Source organism: Schistocerca piceifrons, chromosome 6 (genome assembly GCF_021461385.2).
Source record: "Schistocerca piceifrons isolate TAMUIC-IGC-003096 chromosome 6, iqSchPice1.1, whole genome shotgun sequence".
Taxonomy (NCBI): Eukaryota; Metazoa; Arthropoda; class Insecta; order Orthoptera; family Acrididae; genus Schistocerca; species Schistocerca piceifrons.
The window spans coordinates 226379776-226400423 of record NC_060143.1 but is presented as its reverse complement, the minus strand read 5'-3'; positions in this window follow the sequence as shown (position 1 = coordinate 226400423).

Here is a 20648-nt window from a genome sequence, read left to right as displayed (position 1 = left end):
TGATGACCATTGGTATCAATGCAGTGCTTCAATCTTCTTACCATGGATTGAGTGGTATTCCTTATCACATCGGCACTTATCTAAGCACATGCTCTGACAATTCTCGCTCGCCTATCTACAGATGTAGTTGGAACGTCTTTAAAAACAACGTCTTTTACGAATCTCTACAAGAAAAAAAAATGCAGAGGCGCTAAGTCTGGTGAACGAGCCGGCCACGACACATCTCCTCCGCAACCCATTTCTAACCATCAGCAAAAAATGTACCGAACACCCATCGTGTTGATTCTACGTTCTGTCCCTTGTTCCTAAAGGTATTTCTTCCAATGAAAGACTTAACGTTTCTTGCAGGAATGTGGTGTACTTCCTACCATTAAGATTTCGTTCAATGAAATAGGGGCCTATAATTCTGTCCTCCAGAATCCCACACCATACATTCACCGAACACGGTTTTTGGTGTGCAACTTGTCGAAGCCAACATGGATTTTCAGTTGCCCAATAATGCATGTCATGCAAATAAACATTTCCATGGTTCGTGAATGTAGCCTCGTTAGTAAATAAAATCAAATAAATAAATGTGTCATCCCTTTGAATCTGAGGTTGAGCCCATCGGCAGAATTCAGTGCGACGCACATAATCCTTACCAGTTAATTGTTGGTGGAGACTGATATGGTAAGAATAATGTTTATGGCGTTGCAGAACACGAACAACACTACTCTGGCTCAAGCCAAATTCCCTTGCGATTTGACGCTAACTAACACAAGGATCTCGAATTACAATCACAAGAGTACAAATTTCCGTTTCCTCGTTAGTAACTTTCCTTTGCCGGATATGTTTCCGATGCATTTAAGATCCAGTTGTCATCAATTTATCATACAAATATTGAAATGTACGACGTGTAGGGTGAGTACGAAGTCGATATCTTTCAGCGTATAAGTCTCTAGCTCTCACTGACTGTTCTCCGTAAATGAGAATCATATCGACTTGTTCTTCAACGAATACATCATTCACATTCGCTTGATTCGACGATACTAATCTTACCGTGGCTATTAGTGCTGTATTGCGAAACCGTCGAATGGTGGTTACGTGTCAACGACGCGTTAGACGGATCGCCGTATTCAACGAATATTTACTATCTGCACGATGTACCAGAGAGAATTCTCAGGGCATCTACTTTGATAAGTGCGGAAATGATAAGGAATATCACTCAATCCATGATAAGAAGACTGCAGCACTGCATTGATACCAATGGTCATCACTTCCAACACTTTCTGTAAATGGACGTTCATACCACCTTTTTGACCTTTGTTGACCTTCAAAGACCTTACTGTTACACATCATTGGATTCGTCTCGATAACCCCTATCATAAAATACGTACCAAACTACAGCATCCCATTTAAGAAAACTAAGTTTGAAACGTCCCCTTAGAAGAATTATACATGACTGTGCTTAAACTGACACACAATATTTTTGCGCAACGCAATCTGACTTTCAATAATCCTTACAAAAGAATGGCCCTGACTAACATTAACCTATACCTTTCACAAATCACTTACCTCACAAAAATCTTCGTTACTCGAACTACTGCAATACAGCGAGCGCCACTACTGCCAGCTAAATAAAAGATTCAAACTACGGAAGGCACTAACTACTGATAGGCATAGTTAACAAATGAAAGATTTTAATAGAGAACAAACAATGTATTTACCTTAATAGTCATAATTGACATCCAGTCTTACAAATTTCAAAACTCCGCCATCTCTCTCCCCACATCCACCACTACTGGCGGCTCACCTCCAACTGCGCAACGCTACGCGCTGTTCACATCCAGCTGCCGCTGCCCAACACTACAATGGCAGACAACAATGCGAACTAGCCAGTGATTTTCATACAGAGCGCTACGTAACGTTGCCAATAAGAAAACATAAACAGCCTACTTACACAGTCACAACTTTCGCTTGATACGCCATACGATTTTACTTTTGATAACGTAAATGTGGCAAATCTCGTGGGATATCGAGAAATACTTCATCTACCTTATTGCTTTCATAATTTGGAATGAACCAGACCCTTTTTTCTCAAATACATATTGATTATACACCTCAGATCGACAAACGAACGATACACCATCGTGAGCTTTTTCGATGGTCCCATGCATGGATAAATTTCCGGGAGGTCATTCAGATCTATTTTCCTCCCCCGAAGTAATGACGCATTTGGATTGCTTTAATTATGAATAAGGAAACCGAGAGATTGGAAAAACCATAATATCATCTGCCCATTTTGAGGGAGTTATGTTAATGTATAAACGTGACACTAGACGTAGTTAATGAGATTTTCCATCTGGGCGGAAAAGTAACTCTTGATGACGTTCTTTTATAAACGTCTTTCTTTTTATGTCCCCTGCATGAGTTGCGAATCACACACGTGACTCAAGGATTCTGTGGTCCATGTTTCCGTCTTGAGCCAGTACACTAAGCGCAGCCACTCAGGTTTCTTGACGCAGATTTTCAAGTTCGAATACGGTCGTGTGGAGACACTATTCCTCTTCCCACCGTCGCTACCTGGAGCTTTTAAGAGCATTCTACTTGCCGACGATTTATTAACTTCTGACATTATGTCTTGCGTATTACTTAGATGGGTATTTCCAACCTGCGCGTTCAGGAATATTTGTGTGTCCATATATTTCTTGTGTTACAGTGAGGTAATTCAATATTACCTGGTTTTTCAGGCCCATCTGCAAGACGAGGTATCGCAGTTTTTGTAAACATACACTATGTGATCACAAATATCCGGAGACCTGGCTGAAAAAGACTTTCATGTTCGTGGCACCCCCCCCTCCCCCTCCCATCGGTAATGTTGGAATTCAATATGATACTGGCCCGCCCTTAGCCCTGAAGACAGCTTCCCCTCTCGCAGGAATATGTTCAATCAAGTGCTGGAAGGTTTCTTGGGCAATTGCAGCCCATTCTTGTGGTGTCACCGCCAGACACCACACTTGCTAGGTGGTAGCTTTTAAATCGGCCGCGGTCCGCTAGTATACGACGGACCCGCGTGTCGCCACTGTCAGTAATTGCAGACCGAGCGCCGCCACACGGCAGGTCTAGAGAGACGTACTGGCACTCGCCCCAGTTGTATAGCCGACGTTGCTATGAAAGGTTCACTGAGAATTACGCTCTCATTTGCCGAGACGATAGTTAGCATAGCCTTCAGCTAAGTCAATTGCTACGACCTAGCAAGGCGCCATTTATCCTTTGCTATGTTTCTAATGAAGCATGTACAGTAACAAGACCATTGTTCACCAATTGTGGATTAAAGTTAAGTATTCCAGCAGCTACGTACTTTCCTTTATAGCATTCATTATGTATCCTTTTTCAGACCTCACACCAGCCTGCGTGAGTTTAAGCGCGTGCCTTTCGGTTTCCCGTCACTGTGGACTAGCTGTCTTGTCAGTCCACAACAATTCTTCACGGAGTGCTGCACTGAGGAGAGGTATCGATGACGGTCGGTGAGGCTTGGCACGAAGTCGGAGATCCAAAACATCGTAAAGGTGTTCTATAGCATTCCGGTCAGGACTCAGTGCAGGCCAGTCCATCACGGGGATGTTATTGTCGTGTAACCACTCCACCACAAGCCGTGCATTATGAACTGGTGCTCGATCGTGTTGAAAGATGCAATCGCCATCCCCAAATTGCTCTTCAACAGTGGGAAGCAAGAAGGTGCTTAAAACATCAATGAAGCCTTTGCTGTAACAGTTCCATGTAAAAGAAAAAGGGGTGCAAGCACCCTCCATGAAAAATACGACCACACCATAACACAACCGCCTCCGAATTTTACTGTTGGCACCATACACGCTGGCAGATGACGTTCACCAGGCTTATGAGCATCCGCTCGACCATGAAATGCAAGTTTTCTCACCTCTCGCCTCACTGTCATAGTACCGGCAGGGGATCCTGATGCAATTTGGAAGAATTCCTGTGTGATGGTCAGAATAGATGTCTGCCTATTTCACATTACATTGGCGGTCTCTGTCAGTCAACACACGAGGTCGGCCTGTACGCTTTTGTCCTGTACGTGGCCCTTCACGTTTCCACTTCACTATGATACCGGAAACAGTGGACCTGGGGATGTTTAGGAGTGTGGAAATCTCGCGTACAGTCGTATGACACAAATGACACCCAACGCCTGACGACGTTCGAAGCCCGTGAGTTCCACGGAGCGCCCTATTCTGCTCTCTCACGATGTCTAACGACTGTTTAAGTAGCTGATATGGAGTATCTGGCAATAGGTGGCAACGCAATGCACTTAATATGAAAAACGTATGTTTTTGGAGATGTCCGGATGCTTTTGATCACATAGTGTGTGAGCAACGGTAGTTCTCTCTTCAGATTGCGTATTTGTTTGAATGTACATGGAACAATATTGATTTTTCTGTAAGTTTGTAACGTTCCCTGGCAACACACACACTATTAATAAACTAAATTTTAATTGTTCTATATACGCCGCTATGAAGCAATTTGTATATACTGTAATTATGTAACAAAAAATATTATTTAATTTTGTATAAAGGACATTCGTTATTATTGTAATATTTTCTGTAATAATGTTCTCGATGTATTTATGATTGTAATATTTCTATCCTCGTAATGTAATTACGAAATGTGTCAATATCTGCCATAAGAAAAATGTAAAATACAGCCGCAGATTGCAAAGAGACATTAACGGTTGGGAGTGGTATAAATAGGAATACATAGTGTGCATTCTTTGTTGTCTTCCTCGAGAGCTGAGAGAGAGAGGAACCCGTGACGTAGCTTTTTCTGAATGAGTAGACTTCATCTGTCTGTATCTAGATTTAGCCGCATTTAGAGGAGAAATTACAAACTAATGTAAGTTGAATTATTGTTATGGTCTAAATATATTATAATTTATCAAAATTGTGTATTACTAATGTAAATTAGCTTGCCCATGTCATCTATAAGATTTCTTTAAAGAATATTCAGCATTTTTAGCAGTTATCGCTGGTGTTGCTGGGCTGTGCCGCGACCAAACCATTTGCAGCGGCGGCACATTTAAAAAGTTCTTCCGCTAAGAAAAATTAACCAAACCCGTAAATCGGGAGCAGTTAAAAATTAGCAGTGAATTAAGAAAATATTTTTCTTTTACAGCAATCCTGAGACTGACGGAATTTATTACTGGTTTCACATTTGTGCATTCATAAGTGGATAGTTAACGTTGAAATTTAACAATTTGTTGGTTCTTTCAATTTCTACAGCAAATAACTTAAACGTATAGAGCAGTGTATTTTATCAATGATAATTAAACGTTCAGGTTGTCTTGGCAATATTTAACCATTTTCGGCTAACGGAGACAGTCTTGTGTTCCATAGCTAACGCCGGGAAAGAATTCAGTAAATATTAAAAAAAAAAAGAACCACTGCATTTAGAAAATGTGTGCCAAGGCCGAAATATGTAAAAAATTTAATTCTCAACTAAATGTTCTTAACCAGTTAATATGAATTTATCAGCATGAGAGGGTTGACTAAGTTCACGTAATTTTAAATGTGCTTAACTCTGTTTAAATGAATTTTTATTACCACACGTAAATAAGGGGTTCTACAACAAAGTTCGTACTGAAAGAAAGAGCAAATAACAAAAACAATAAAAAAGTAACATTTACAATCGCCCCCGTACATTTTTGAAATTCACATTTCATATATTTCATTAAATTGGCGCCCAACGAGGGGCTCGAATATGCAGTGGCCAAAAAATACCCATGAGATAACTAGGGAATTATTGTAGTCGAACTTTGTTGGAGAACAATTAATAATTTTTTCATGTATTGTATGTGTTGCCTAACCAATATTGTGTGGTAATACCTGTATATGATTTATTGCATGAGAACACTATATGCCCAGAGGCAAGCTGAAGAAGAGAGCTCATTATATAAAAAAAATTAATTACCTACCACAATTCCAGGGGGCAGCTGCACCCAAGATAGATCACCAAAAGGTAAAGCTACAGTGTAGTTGTCCGGTGGGTAGTAAAGTAGCCTCAGTGCAGTGTTCTCGGATCATTAGTGGTGTGCTTGTTGTTTGTGTTCTTTTTTAAAAATAACAGGACATTTGAGTAGGTAGTCATCGTAGCATATAATAAGTGTGTTTCAACAAATGACCATTTCTTGTGTGATTATGTCAGTGAAACCTGAGTGTTAGGATATTTGGTTCAGATTTTGTTTCTTTTGTTGACTATGGTTAGATTGCGTAGTCATAAAAATATAAACATGGAAGATGAACAACAGTTAGCAAGCAGTGATACCGATTTAGAAAGTGAGGCACAAAGTAATGTTACTGACGTAGTTCAGGAAGTACAATGTGCGAATCTGGGGGCAGAAGGGCAAGAAATGTTGCCACTGCCAGCCAGTGATTCAGTTGAAAGTAGAAATACTGTGTCACCCACAAGCACTAGACACGGACCAGAGAGTGGTGAGGTGTCAGAAGTGCAATCATTAGGGGTTATGTTCGAGCGCATACTCAATTTCCAAGCTGAATTTGCACGTATGCAAGCAGAACGCGATAGAGAACGTGATGCTAAACAAGCAGAGCGTGATCGATGCCGGCATGAGAGCGACTTGCAGTTAATGCAATCTTTGGAAGCTATGCAAAGTGAGATTGTTAGTTTGAGACAAAACTATGAAACCATACCCAAAGCGGTGCAAGAACTGAGCGAAAGAGCAGATAATATCCAGGTGGCTAACCAGTATCGTGGGTGAAATCAGTGTACTGGCTAACAGGATAGAAAAATTAGAAATTGACACAAGTCACATAATAGAGCAGAAAATGTCCGAACAAGTCCACTAAATTGAAAACGAATTAAAAGAAAATAGACGAGAAGGTGCACGCCGCGATTGAGGCCAAAGACTTGGGCTCCAGTGCGGAAATGCAGGACCTAAAAAAGGCGGTGCACACTGACATTCCGCTGTGGCAGCGGAATGTCAACCGTCGTCTTGCGGAGCTGGAAACTAGCTTGTTGTACGGCGACGCACAGGCGTGTGTCACCCCAGCCAGGTCCAACAATGATAGGCATATAAATACAGAAATGAAAAATTGCAACTGCGAGGCAGAACAGGCAACCAATGTTAGCGAAACAAACAAATGTCACTCCAAAATAGTGACTGAAGAAAGCCTGATTAAAAACCGACAGTTTCAGATCTTTACAACGGAGAAGAAATCTGTTCACCCAGTAGTATTTATCAAGGGATTTAGAAACATTTTGCCTAGCGTTTGGAGTCATACACAGAAAATACAGTTCGTTATGTCTTACATACAGGCAGATGCTGCATTATGGGCAACCGAAGCAGCTGACAGTTGCGACACATATGAGCAATTTGAAAAGGCATTCTTGGCCAAATATTGGTCAACATGTATTCAGGAGAGATTACGGAAAGAGGTATATAATCCAGAGCCGTATTCTCCACGATTAGGCAATTTGCGAAAATATTTTGAGAAGTACATCCCGGGATTTGACCAGACTTTTGAAATCACACTTGCCGATACACGTAAAGGAAAGACTTATACACGTACCGGAGAACGACATGGAACATTTCTTGTCTGTTCTGGACTCAATTGACCTGATTCAGGAGGATGTTAAGGCAGCCTCTGAACAAGCTAGAAGTAACGGAAACGGTTACAGAAATGGTCGAAATAACACGCCTCCACCAAATAATGGAAACCGCGGAGGTAACAATAGCAGACAAGATTATGTACAAAACGGCAATAGAGGTAGAGACCGGAACGGCAATAGTCCGCCGGTGAATAATGACCGGAAAAGGAGGTCCGATGACCGATATGAAACAGGCCCACCAAGCAATAGTAGATGGAAAAATGCCAGGGGACCGTGGAACACTAGTACCTATAACGATGCAAACCGAAATTGGCCACAGAACCAGAGGCCCAGTCCGGACCGGCAAAACAGTGATAGATATGACAATAACCGACCGCCACCACAAAATGTGCCAATTGCGCAACCGTGGCAGCCGACGCAACACAACTTACACATAGTGGGAGTCAGCGACACAGAGCAGCCACACCCATCCACCAGTAATAATCCAACAAACTAGATTCAGCCGAGATACGCTCTCCATCGTCGGCTGAGGTTTGGAGTGAGAGCAGCCCGACACAGAACAATACATCGGGAATCTGTATCCTCAGGTATAATGACGGGGTACAGATGGGACATGAATTAATAACTGAACCACCCACGTGCATAAAGGAGCACAAAGACGAAGTACAAGCGATAATAGAGATCAAAATTAACAATATTGATGTGCAAGCAATCGTAGGTACAGGTGCTACTGTCAGTGTCATGAGTATGGACTTATTCAGAGTACTGGGGAAAGAAAAGCGTATGCTGACTTTTCCTGTGAACAATTGCAAAGTCACTGGAGCTATCAGTGCACAGCGACAAATAATTAAACTCCAAGTGCGGATAGAGATGTATATAGGGGGAGAAGCCATAGCGTGCTCGTTCCTTGTAGTAAAGGGTTTAAAGGAAGCCTGCATTTTGGGGTTAGATTTTTTGAGAGAAAGTAATCGACCTTTCTCGGGGAAAATTAAGTTTGATGAACGCGGGTAGGAGGATAGAATTGTCCATGATCAGATCTGAAGAGGTACCTGTGCCTAATTGTAACGCGGTTAACATAAAATGTAGGAATCAGTGGATACTACATTTAGACAATCATTCTCTAGGGCAAAATCTCTATTATCCAGACGTACAAGGTGATCAATTAAAAGCAGATGTGGACGCTCTTGTGAACAAAGTATCACAGTCCGAAAATTTGAACTCAATGCAACAGCAGGATTTGGTACAGTTATTATGTAACTATGCAGATGTATTTTCAGAACGAACAGGAATTGTTAAGGGATATCAATACAATGTCGAGGTGAAGCCTCACAAAACCTAATGTCGAGCCTCATACTCCATTCCTTGGTCCAAGAAGGAAATACACTCCTGGAAATGGAAAAAAGAACACATTGACACCGGTGTGTCAGATCCACCATACTTGCTCCGGACACTGCGAGAGGGCTGTACAAGCAATGATCACACGCACGGCACAGCGGACACACCAGGAACCGCGGTTTGGCCGTCGAATGGCGCTAGCTGCGCAGCATTTGTGCACCGCCGCCGTCAGTGTCAGCCAGTTTGCCGTGGCATACGGAGCTCCATCGCAGTCTTTAACACTGGTAGCATGCCGCGACAGCGTGGACGTGAACCGTATGTACAGTTGACGGACTTTGAGCGAGGGTGTATAGTGGACATGCGGGAGGCCGGGTGGACGTACCGCCGAATTGCTCAACACGTGGGGCGTGAGGTCTCTACAGTACATCGATGTTGTCGCCAGTGGTCGGCGGAAGGTGCACGTGCCCGTCGACCTGGGACCGGACCGCAGCGACGCACGGATGCACGCCAAGACCGTAGGAACCTACGCAGTGCCGTAGGGGACCGCACCGCCACTTCCCAGCAAATTAGGGACACTGTTGCTCCTGGGGTATCGGCGAGGGCCATTCGCAACCGTCTCCATGAAGCTGGGCTACGGTCCCGCACACCGTTAGGCCGTCTTCCGCTCACGCCCCAACATCGTGCAGCCCGCCTCCAGTGGTGTGTCGCGACAGGCGTGAATGGAGGGACGAATGGAGACGTGTCGTCTTCAGCGATGAGAGTCGCTTCTGCCTTGGTGCCAATGATGGTCGTATGCGTGTTTGGCGCCGTGCAGGTGAGCGCCACAATCAGGACTGCACTGCAAGAAGATGTCTCACGGGCGAGCTGATATACAACGCGCATCCGGCTACTTCAGCCATGCAGCGGCCGCAGCAGCCGGTAGCAGACCAGACAGCCACACGCCAATCTGCGCCGTAGCTGTGAACACCGGGGGCGGTGACCTACACGGAGCCGACGCGCCACGCCGAGCGCCGCTCAACAATCCCTCCGCACCGCTCACCAACTACATCATTATTGACATATTCCAAAATATTTACACAAACTGCATAACATGTCAATGAACTCGATTTTTGATAAACATTGAACACTTATTATGTATACCCGTAAATTGACGAGAGAAAATGAACACTAACAAGTGTAGGAGATGGATTTGTAACACGTAGGTAGTGGGAATATTATGAAAAGTGACGTTGTGCTAAATGATTTCAAAAAAATGGTTCAAATGGCTCTGAGCACTATGGGACTCAACTGCTGAGGTCGTTAGTCCCCTAGAACTTAGAAGTAGTTAAACCTAACTAACCTAAGGACATCACAAACATCCATGCCCCGAGGCAGGGATTCGAACCTGCGACCGTAGCGGTCTTGCGGTTCCAGACTGCAGCGCCTTTAACCGCACGGCTAAATGATTCAAAATCTAAGTGATATATCTAGGACAAGTGACCTTGCAGTATATCGCAAAAATGATAATTAAGAGTTGTTAATCACACACAACAAACTTTCGTTGAACTGTATGTGACTGTGATATTATGTAACCATTGATGACAAACTGCTAAATCATTTCAAAACAGTGACTGTTAAAGAGACAAGATTAATTATGAACCAACTGGGATGGCTGAGCTCCGGCACAGTTTTGCCCAGGTTTCCTGTCTGCCTTCGCCCAATGGGGGAGCCATGAACATATACAACCCTGGGACTAATTAACAAAGCCATTCCATAAAAAAATACAGATTGTAAAGAACGTTACTGGCACCATTGTTTCAAAGTATAGAAACTCTTTGTCAAATGCTGCCAGGGGGCAATGTAACGTTCCCTGGCAACACACACACTATTAATAAACTAAAATTTAATTCTACTATATACGCCGCTGGTGAAGCAATTTCTATATACATTGTATTATTTAACAAAAAATATATATTTAATTTTGTAATAAAGGACATTCGTTATTATTGTAATATTTTCTGTAAAAATATTCTCGATGTATTTATGATTGTAATATTTCTATACTCATAATGTAATTACGAAGTGTGTCAATATCTGCGATAAGAAAATGTAAAATACAGCCGCAGATTGCAAAGAGACATTAACGGTTGGGAGTGGTATAAATAGGAATACATAGTGTGCATTCTTTGTCGTCTCCTCGAGAGCTGAGAGAGAGAGGAACCCGTGACGTAGCATTTTGTGAATGAGTAGACTTCCTCTGTCTGTATCTAGATTTAGCCGCCATTAGAGGAGAAATTACAAACTAATGTAAGTTGAATTATTGTTATGGTCTAAATACATTATAATTTATTAAAATTGTGTATTACTAATGTAAATTAGCTTGCCCATGTCATCTATAAAATTTCTTAAAGAATTTTCAGCATTTTTAGCAGTTATCGCTGGTGTTGCTGGGCTGTGCCGCGACCGAACCATTTGCAGCGGCGGCACATTAAAAAAATTCTTCCGCATAAGAAAATTAACCAAACCCGTAAATCGGGAGCAGATAAAAATTAGCAGTGAATTAAGAAAATATTTTTCTTTTACAGCTAATCTGAGACTGACGGAATTTATTACTGGTTTCACGTTTGTGCATTCATAGGCGGATAGTTAACGATGAAATTTAACAATTTGTTGGTTCTTTCAATTTCTAAAGCAAATAACTTAAACGTATAGTGAAGTGTATTTTACAATGATAATTAAACATTCAGGTCGGCTTGGCAATATTTAACCATTTTCTGCTAACAGAGACAGTCTTGTGTAAATATTTAAAAAAAACCACTGCATTTAGAAAATGTGTGCCAAGGCCGAAATATGTAAAAAATTTAATTCTCAACTAAATGTTCTTAATCAGTTAATATGAATTTATCAGCATGAGAAGGTTGACTAAGTTCACGTAATTTTAAATGTGCTTAATTCTGTTTAAATGAATTTTTATTACCACACGTAAATAAGGGGTTCTACAACAAAGTCGTACTGAAAGAAAGAGCAAATAACAAAAACAATAAAAAAGTAACATTTACAATCCCCCCCCCCCCCCCCCCCCCGCATTTTTTCAAATTCACATTTCATATATATTTTTTTTATTTTAAATTTCATTTAAAGTCATCAGAGGATGTAGATCATTTCACATTACTCTTCTACTCTCTAAATAATAAAAATTTTCCTGTTCTGTTGCGGCAGGGTGCTATAGCAATCAGTTTTGAATTATTTCGGAATAAAAACATATTAGTTGGGAAGCTATTTAATATGAATAACGCGTGCCACCCTTCTGAGGCATCGTAAAGTTGTGTAAATATAGTTGGATATATAATCCATAAGTTATAAAGCCATATAAATCTTAAATGGACGCAACAGTAACGGCATATGCAGTATAGTACGGTACGATACTAGATACGCATTTTATATGATTATATGACGTGTGGATTACATATTAAGCACGGTAATTCATTAACACTATAAGCAAACGTCCTCTAATGGTCCATGTGGTTGAGCAACACGACACATTAACAGAAAGAGAAAAGACTATGGCATGTGCTTTACAGTACCCGTAATACTATATACAGCTATTTCAGAATGAAACCAGTCTTTGTTGCAAAGTTACTTAATGGCAGGGACAAGATTCATCCCTTTGGGCAGCATGAGATTGTGTAAAAGTAGCTGGATGAGTAACCCACCCGCCGTAATGCTATATAAAATGGAAAGTGGTTTCAACAGGAGCCGTATATGTAATCCATCCGTCATAAAAACATATAAATTGCATATCCAATACTGTATTGTACTACATATCTAGCTACTGAATAACTTTGTAAGAGTACCATCTGATACAAAATTACGTATAAAAGAAATCTTTTCTGAGAGATTCTAGCTGAAATATGGACGATAAATAGGAACGAAAGAAGACGGTGTAAAATATGGAAGAGAGTTTTGCAGACGAATGCTGAAGATTAGATGGATAGGTCGGATAATTAATGAGGACGTAATAAATTGAACTAGTCAGGAAAGATGGTTACGCTACAACTAGGTTCAAAGAATTGGTCCGTTTACAGACAGAACCTAAGGTATATAGGGACATTCACTTTGGAACTGGAAGTGGGAGGGATTTGCGAGGAGGAACGTGGACACTAAAATCTGTAGTTGGACACGAAGGCTTGACGGCAGTAAGTAGGTACAAAGTGTTGTGGATTGTAGAGCTTAAGCAGAGATCAAGATGTCTAGAACTGGATCAAATCCTTCATTAAACGAAGCCTTTTATTATGGCACAGAATGCTGTTTTATCTACACACAGAACGACAACGTCTGTAGAAACGTATTGGCAACGCTCTTCAGCAGATGGACTATCACACATTACTGATCATCCATCGTGATGATAAAAACAAAACGTCGTTGATATAAATGAAAATTCGGCAATCATTTCATATATCTGTCTTATAGTTTAAAGGTGACACTCTGCTTGAAACTCTAAGTCATGACCTACAATATGTAACTAAATCTCTGACAGCACATCCACTCTTCTTACGATAACATGCTAATAACACGGTGGACGTAGATGGAGATAAAGTGGCAGAATTTTAAAGAAAGGAACAACCAGTTTCTGCTGTAAATAAATGGCGAGCATTAATAAGCACGAGTTTACAAGAGTCGTAACAGGCGGTAAATCAGAAGACTTGACCACCCAATGTAATCTACCGGCATTAAACTTTGCCGCTTCTAGCACGCTTTTAGTCGATCTGGGAGCTCCCATCAACCACAATGATATTGGCACCTCTCTAATTACTTCGCCTGCGGGAATGGTTGACACGAGAACGAGATTTGCAAGGAATTTTTTTTGAAGTATTAATAGGGTGATTAGCGCTGCAATACACCGTTATTTATCAGATGCTGTACATGGCAATTATCGTGATTAATCAGAACCTAGCGGAGCTGCAATCAGTAGCTGATAGGCAGTACGTCAAATACTGTGTCATTATAGAGACGGCCGCACCCAAATCACGAGGTAAAACATATCTGAAGCAGTGTGTGTATTAAGAATATTTTAGTATATTTCTCGGATTAGTAATTTTTTTCTTCTAAGAAACAGTTTATTTTTATTTATATAGACAAGAATGGTTAACACCCAAGTACTTAGAAATCACAAAAGGCTCAAAATTGTAAAACTGGCGATTTCTTGATTAAAATTGATAATTTCTTAGAAATGATGCAACGTTAGATATCTGTAGGCATGTGGACATAGTCCGTCATTTTCTCAAAAATGTGTTAACTCTGATCTAAAAAAAAACTGTTCCTAAGACTTGCGCTTCGTAACGTGATGAGTGAGAACTTTGAATTTCCTTTGGGATTGTGTACCGTAACTTAACTGTTGTTGTTGATAAGGTTTGTACAAAATAAACAAGTCACCGATATTTTAGCCCTTCACGTCAAAGATTAGAAGTACACTACTGGCCATTAAAATTGCTACACCACGAAGATGACATGCTACACAAACGGAAATTTAACCAAAAGAAAGAAGATGCTGTGATATGCAAATTATTAGCTTCTCAGAGCATTCACACAAGGTTGGCACCGGTGGTGACACCTACAAAGAGCTGACATGAGGAAAGTTTCCAACCGATTTCTCGTACACAAACAGCAGTTTACAGGCGTTGGCGGGTGAAACGTTGTTGTGTTGCCTCTTGTAAGGAGGAGAAATGAGTACCATCAAGTTTCCGACTTTGATAAAGGTCAAATTGTAAACTCTAGCGATTGCGGTTTATCGTATCGTGACATTGCTGCTCGTGTTGGTCGAGATCTAATTACTGTTAGCAGAATATGGCATCGGTGGGTTCAGGAGGGTAATACGGAACGCCGTGCTGGATTCCAACGGCCTCGTATAACTAGCAGTCGAGATGACAGGTATCTTATCCGCATGGCTGTAACGGATCGTGTAGCCACGTCTGGATCCCTGATCAACAGATGGGGACGTTTGCAAGACAACAACCATCTGCACCAACAGTTCGACGACGTTTGCAGCAGCATGGACTATGAGCTCGGAGACCATGGCTGCGGTTACCCTTGACGCTGCATCAGAGAAAGGAGCGCCTACGATGGTATACTCAACGACAAACCTGGGTGCACGAATGACGTCATTTTTCGGATGAATCCTGGTTCTGTTCACAGCATCATGATGGTCGCATCCGTATTTGGTGACATCGCGGTGAACGCACATTGGAAGTGTGTATTCGTCATCGGCATGGTAGCGTATCACCCGGCGTGATGGTATGGGGTGCCATTGGTTACACGTCTCGGTCACCTCTTGTTCGCATTAACGGCACTTTGAACAGTGGATATTACATTTCCGATGTGTTACGACCCGTGGCCCTACCCTTCATTCGATCCCTGCGAAACCCTACATTTGCGGAGGATAATGCACGACCGCATGTTGGTGATCCTGTACGGGCCTTTCTGGATACAGGAATTGTTCGACTGCTGCCCTGGCCAGCACATTCTCCAGATCTCTCACCAACTGAAAACGTCTGGTCAATGGTGGCCGAGCAACTGGCTCGTCACAATACGTCAGTCACTACTCTTGATGAACTGTGGTATCGTGTTGAAGCTGCATGGGCAGCTGTGCCTGTACATGCTATCGAAGCTCTGGTTGACTCAATGCCCAGGCGTATCAAGGCCATTATTATGGCCAGCGGTGGTTGTTCTGGATACTGATATCTCAGGATCTATACACCCAAATTGCGTGAAAATGTAATCACATGTCAGTTCTAGTATAATATATTTGACCAATGAATACCCGTTTACCATCTGCATTTCTTCTTGGTGTAGCAATTTTAATGGCCAGTAGTGTATTTCCTGTCGTACCTAACGACCCTTCACAAACTTTATGGAAGCGTGATGCATATTTTATCTACCGATCTTTGTCATATTCAATGTGTTCTCCGCAATATACATAGGCACTTTCTTCCTAATAATTAACAGCTGTGGAATTCGCCATATTGAGTTAAGAAATCTCATTCATATTGTTAACTTTACATGGGTTTATTTCAAATTGAGGCTGTCTGACAGCACGTAACATAACTGTGTCGACAGAAATCTGTAAATTTTCACCTCCTAGTTTTTTTCACTTGAAAGGGAAATCCGAATGTCTCATATCACTAAATTTATAAATACAAATTTGCTCTACGAAATGCAATGTGCAGTTTTCTTTCTTCCGTATTGAATATAACGAAACAAAATATACACTGTTCAGTGACATTAAAGTGATCACCTGGAATGACCGTCTCCTGAAGCGTGAAGTGTCAGTTAACTTCTGGAAGATTTAAATCCGGAGAGTTTGGTGGCCAGGGGAATACGGTAAACTCAACGTGGTGCTCTTATCGTGGTGCTCTTCGAACCACACAAGCACACTGCGAGCTGTGTGGAACGTTGCGTTGTCCTGCTGGTAGGTTGCACAGTGCCGAGGAAATACAAAATGGCTATGGATGTGAACAAGATCCCCAAGGGCAGAAGCATGCTTGCGTTGATCCATTGCGCCTTCCAGAATGGCTAGATCACACAGGGAGTGCGAAGAAAGCATTCCTCAGACCACAACGTTTCCTCCTCCAATCACGTGTATACTTTGGTGAACCGCAGTTGCCTCATCGCTGCTCTTAAACAGAGCCAGTTTGCCAAGGCGGCACGCAAACAGTTTACAGACTTAGCCGTTTCAGAAATGTTTCTAAGCTTGGCTCTAAAGCCAATAATCATGCCCTTTTGGATGTCATATAAATCGCTCCGTACCCGCATTACGACAACTGCACAGTTTCCCGAGCTCTTTCCCCCGTCTCTCTCCCCGACACGCTTTATACACCCTCCAATGCTAGTGCAGCCACCGGTCGTTTATGAATGGTTACTGCACGTCGACGACGAACGTAGTCGGTAGTCACATTAATGTTAGTGCACTGTGTGTGAATAAATGGTCAAGCGTATTCGTAAACGATGGCTGGTTGTTAGCTTCTTGCCGGCGGCGGTGGCCGAGCGGATCTAGGCGCTTCAGTCCGGAACCGCGCGATCACTACTGTCGCAGGTTCGAATCCTGCCTCGGGCATGGATGTGTGTGATGTCCTTAGGTTTAAGTAGTTCTAAGTCTATGGGACTGATGACCAGAGACGTTAAGTCCCATAGTGCTAAGAGCCATTTGAACCATTTTGTTAGCTTCTTACGTGATTTATGTGAAATACTGAATATTCGTTATTCAAAAAGTTTCTCTTGGTTTAACGTGTGCTTTAGATATCGTATTCAACTGCTGAGCGAAGCTGTTTGTCGCCCACGCGTGGTAGCCGTGCGGTCTGGGCTGCCTTGCCACGGTTCGCGCGGCTCTCCCCGTCGGAGGTTCCAGTCCTCCCTTGGGCATGGGTGTATGTGTAGTCCTTAGCGTAAGTTAGTTTAAGTTAGATTAAGTAGTGTGTAAGCCTAGGGACCGACGACCTCAGCAGTATGGTCCCACAGAAGTGTTGAGCATGTGAACAGTGTCACCAAACAAAACTTAATTCTTAATTAAATGCTGAATTTGAAACAATGAAAATGAACCTGATTAATTGCCAAAAGTATCTAATTGTTTCCACAATGAAAACTGTTTCACTGACAATCGATACCGAATTACGATATGAAAGTTACGCAACATCAAGCACAATATCTGACTCGAAATATCCACAAAATTAAATACTGCTCAACACTGAAGAAAGTAACTGTGTAATACTGTTGTTGTTGTTGTTGTGGTCTTCAGTCCTGAGACTGGTTTGATGCAGCTCTCCATGCTACTCTATCCTGTGCAAGCTTCTTCATCTCCCAGTACCTACTGCAACCTACATCCTTCTGAATCTGCTTAGTGTATTTGTGTAATACTACAACACATGAAAATTTACACATGAAAATTCTGGGGACGTACTGTTTGCTCAAGATAATGCGAGGTGGGATCTTCCTTGAAAGAGAAGGAAATTACCTATTGCTCAGCAAGCTGTTTCGCGTCTTGTGTACTGACGTTCTTCAAAGCAAATTGAAAGTAAAATAACCTCTAAATTTTTCTTTGCTTATGAGAAACAGACGCTAATTGCGTGTACCCTAATGTGCAATGCACACATGAGTAAATATTTTAAATTTTACTAAGAATTGTGGTGGAAAATTTTCATTAAGAAATGTGTTTATGCAAAATTAAACTCAGATTATTGTCAAATAATACTGTACAACATAAGTAGTCTCCAACGATTACGAAATTCTCTCATTATAAAAGTAGCAGACATTTCGAACAAGTGTGCAATTTCTGACATAACGAAGAACCAGAGGCTAAATTATTAGCTATCGAACGGACAAAAATTTCTTTCGACTAACAATTCTGACAAAAAACATTTCATTTTTGAGCTACTATGTGAGATCTTGAGATCTCCCCAAAAATCTTCTCCATCAATACAATCAATGAAATAGCTTTATAAACAAGTTCCCTTCTCCAGAATGAAGTATTCCAGATAATTTCTCCAATATTCACAAATATCAGATCTCCTCCTTCGAAACTCAACTGCTCGTTGCTCTACCTCTAATAAGAATGCCTCACCGCTCACAGCTGATCGGCAACACAACAGATTACATTAAACACAGAGTCAAGGATCTTATCCACTACTCGTGCAAAGCACTCATGCATCTTTTTTCCAGTATCGTAAAGGTGAATTGGTTACGATGGCAGAAAACATATGAAAATCTTACACGGTTAATCGAAATTGAGCAAGGATATTGCATGTGAAAAATCCAAAAAGGAAGCGTTGGTAGAGTTCAGGCAATATCATCAGCTCTGTTACATCATCATCATTATCATCATTATGACCATCATGCTTGTTCTACACATTTCCATGGGTTACGGTATTCACCTATATGTTTTAAATTAATCCTGCACGGTCCATAATGTCATCAATCTGCCTTCGAGCATTTTAGGTAAAATTTACCACTATATTTTCCTATCTCTTTTTTACGTTTATATGGACAGTAAGAAATGAATACTCCAAGGTTCAGCCTAATTAGAAAGGATGTTACTCTCCTCCGCACGCACTGCCACTCTGAGATTTTAATGTTAAGTGTACCTGGTAGGTGTAGATGACTGTAATGTGTTTGTCTTGTGTGGTCACCCATGCGTTGTGTAATGGGAAAAACAGGAAGGTGAAACCCGTTTTGGGCACATAGCCTTCTCCTCTCCGTTAGCACCAAGGGAACCGCAGGACTTCACATCCCAAACGACGGACGGATTAACAGTGTATCATGGTCTCACTCCATGGGACACTGTGGAGAAGTTTGTTATTTGATTGGGACATTGGTGCAAGGTATAGTGATCAGGAACTCGGCGCTATCAGCTCTCCTTCCCTTCTCCGGAAACGATAACTTTCACCAGCGGTTGACGTACGTAGGCAGTCACAAATCCAAGTACCGACCAAGCCCGACGTTGACTGACTTCGGTAATCTGACGGCAACCGTTTGATTCAACGAAGGAAGGGCGTTGGATGTACGATATGAAAATCCTGATGACTTAGATTCGTAGAGGGGCTTCGAGATGGTGTGCTATAATTCCAAAAGCGGTTGCGTATGTATAAAACCAGTCAAACAGCTGATGATGTTATCCTTACAACATACGACATACCCGATTGTCTGTAGATGTTTCCACCCCAAAAGCGTGCTAAATCAATAATTACTTCGGTAAAATTATACAGTTTCTTTACTCTGCCTTTTTGAAATACACTCCTGGAAATTGAAATAAGAACACCGTGAATTCATTGTCCCAGGAAGGGGAAACTTTATTGACACATTCCTGGGGTCAGATACATCACATGATCACACTGACAGAACCACAGGCACATAGACACAGGCAACAGAGCATGCACAATGTCGGCACTAGTACAGTGTATATCCACCTTTCGCAGCAATGCTGATGATGTTATCCTTACAACATACGACATACCCGATTGTCTGTAGATGTTTCCACCCCAAAAGTGTGCTAAATCAATAATTACTTCGGTAAAATTATACAGTTTCTTTACTCTGCCTTTTTGAAATACACTCCTGGAAATTGAAATAAGAACACCGTGAATTCATTGTCCCAGGAAGGGGATACTTCATTGACACATTCCTGGGGTCAGATACATCACATGATCACACTGACAGAACCACAGGCACATAGACACAGGCAACAGAGCATGCACAATGTCGGCACTAGTACAGTGTATATCCACCTTTCGCAGCAATGCAGGCTGCTATTCTCCCCTGGAGACGATCGTAGAGATGCTGGATGTAGTCCTGTGGAACGGCTTGCCATGCCATTTCCACCTGGCGCCTCAGTTGGACCAGCGTTCGTGCTGGACGTGCAGACCGCGTGAGACGACGATCCATCCAGTCCCAAACATGCTCAATGGGGGACAGATCCGGAGATCTTGCTGGCCAGGGTAGTTGACTTACACCTTCTAGAGCACGTTGGGTGGCACGGGATACATGCGGACGTGCATTGTCCTGTTGGAACAGCAAGTTCCCTTGCCGGTCTAGGAATAGTAGAACGATGGGTTCGATGACGGTTTGGATGTGCCGTGCACTATTCAGTGTCCCCTCGACGATCACCAGTGGTGCACGGCCAGTGTAAGAGATCGCTCCCCACACCATGATGCCGGGTGTTGGCCCTGTGTGCC